Source organism: Lathyrus oleraceus, chromosome 7 (assembly GCF_024323335.1).
Source record: "Lathyrus oleraceus cultivar Zhongwan6 chromosome 7, CAAS_Psat_ZW6_1.0, whole genome shotgun sequence".
NCBI lineage: Eukaryota > Viridiplantae > Streptophyta > Magnoliopsida > Fabales > Fabaceae > Lathyrus > Lathyrus oleraceus.
The window spans coordinates 497,934,168-497,936,149 of record NC_066585.1 but is presented as its reverse complement, the minus strand read 5'-3'; the positions used below and the strand labels follow the sequence as shown (position 1 = coordinate 497,936,149).

General features: G+C 27.0%; 1 long non-coding RNA gene across 1 annotated transcript in view; it reads right to left on the bottom strand.

Moving 5' to 3' along the window:
- The window catches only part of LOC127105454 (uncharacterized), a 2,136-nt gene extending 433 nt beyond the window's left edge, over positions 1–1,703 (bottom strand). The window contains exon 1 of the long non-coding RNA XR_007795004.1: positions 1,587–1,703. This is a non-coding gene — a long non-coding RNA (uncharacterized LOC127105454). The remainder of the gene's footprint in view (positions 1–1,586) is intronic.
- Positions 1,704–1,982: the final 279 nt, after the last annotated feature.

The following is a 1,982-nucleotide window of genomic DNA, read 5'->3' as shown; positions in this document are numbered from 1 at the left end:
GATATTTCTCTTGTGAATATATGAATATTCAAGCATTTTAAAGAAAAGAAAATTGAAGGAGATTGAAGGAAAATGGAAGGAGGGTAAGAAGTTGTGTGAAAAATTATGGGAGAACGCTATGTATTTATAGATCAACACACACATGCATGCGTGATTGCCTTAGGCACACACACACGCACATGGCTGCATGCATGCGCCAATGCATGTGGCGCACACTCACATGCCTACATGCATGCGCCAACGCACGTGGCGCCTTCACATGCATGCATCATTGCTTGTGGCGCCTTCACATGCATGGCTGCATGCATGCGCCAATAGGTTGGGCGCCTCCTTTGATTACCAATATTAGATGCGCCAATTTAACTGACGCATAAATAATCAAAGGTGGTTATTTCGATAATTAATTTGAAAAATAAATTATTTTAGTATTTTAATTAAAAAAATAATTATTTTAAAAAAATATCAAAAACAACTTGAAATCTTTTTATAAACAAAAAAATATCTTAAAATTATCACAATAAGTATTCAAATCCATTACAATAAAAAATGCCATAAAAAAAAAAGTGCATGCATTTAGAAAATACATAAAGATGATTAGCTAAATGATACAAACATAATATTGAATTTGAATTTTCATCTGTTTTCTATTTCCTCACATTGTTCTTTCGTTTTTTTTCTTCTTAAATTCATTTTTGATTTCTTTAATTTGATGATTTTTAATTTTTAGTTCTCTCATTTTAAAAGTTTTTTTTAGGATTTAATTGACCTCCCTCAAATTTTACAGATGTTATACTAAAGATTAAGATTAAAAACAAATATTTTTTATTGACATGGCACTCAAATAATTTATTATTTTTATTATATATATATATATATATATATATATATATATATATATATATATATATATATATATATATATATATATATATATATATATATATATATATATAATTTAATATTTTAATTAAGTTTTTTTAGAAATTAATCAATCAAAATTTCGAAAAGGATTTATTGAGTCTCAGGCCCATTTCATTTTAGCATGAGTCTCACAAGCAAATTAATACTTGACATACTTAAAGTTTAAAAATTGATGTGGAACTTGTTTCAAACTTTTTATCATCACCTTCATTTCCTGCAACATTTTTTCTTGAAATGCCACTTTTGTTCACTCTCAAATTCTCAAATTCACGCCATTGATTGAGAAGTTGTATGTGTCATTGAATATTCCAACTAAAATATTTAAATTATTCCCACTCAAATATTTATTCTTCCTCTAATTCCACATCTCCTTTCAAATCAGTTCTATAATTTCCACGAGTTGATTGACTCTGCTAATTTTCATATTCATTTGTCTCTATGAAACATCACTAGCAACTGTGTTATTAGGTGTCATTCTCATGTGATCAATGCATCAAGTTCCACCCTTTACCATGTCAACTTCCACTCAATGACAAGAAAAATAATCAACAACACTACTATGCAAACAACTTTACCAGTTCACGCTATCTCTTAGTTCATACTACAACATTTTCATGTATAAAAGTGCAGCCATATCCATAAGTAAATAGTAGAAGAGAACTTACATCCAACGAGTTGAAGATACTCTTCTACCACTGTCTAGTCAAAGAGTAAGCTTAGAGTAGCACTATACAAAATCAATGGTTGAAAGTTTATTTTCAGTAGTTCCACATAAAACTTATCCATCCATTAGTTATTGAATTGAAAAGATTCTTCATGAATATAGGCCAAAAAGGTTGGGCCCATAGTGTTTCTATTAAATTTTTTATTTAATTAATTAAAAAAATTAATTAAAAAAATTAATTAAAAAAATTAATAATTAACTAATTTATTAATATAAAAAATATTAATAAATTAATTATCTTAACTATATTAAAAATTATTATTTTTTAATCATCACTGTCATGTCTGCAAAATTGAAGGGAGAATATTTTAAATGATGTAAAATTCAAATATCAAAA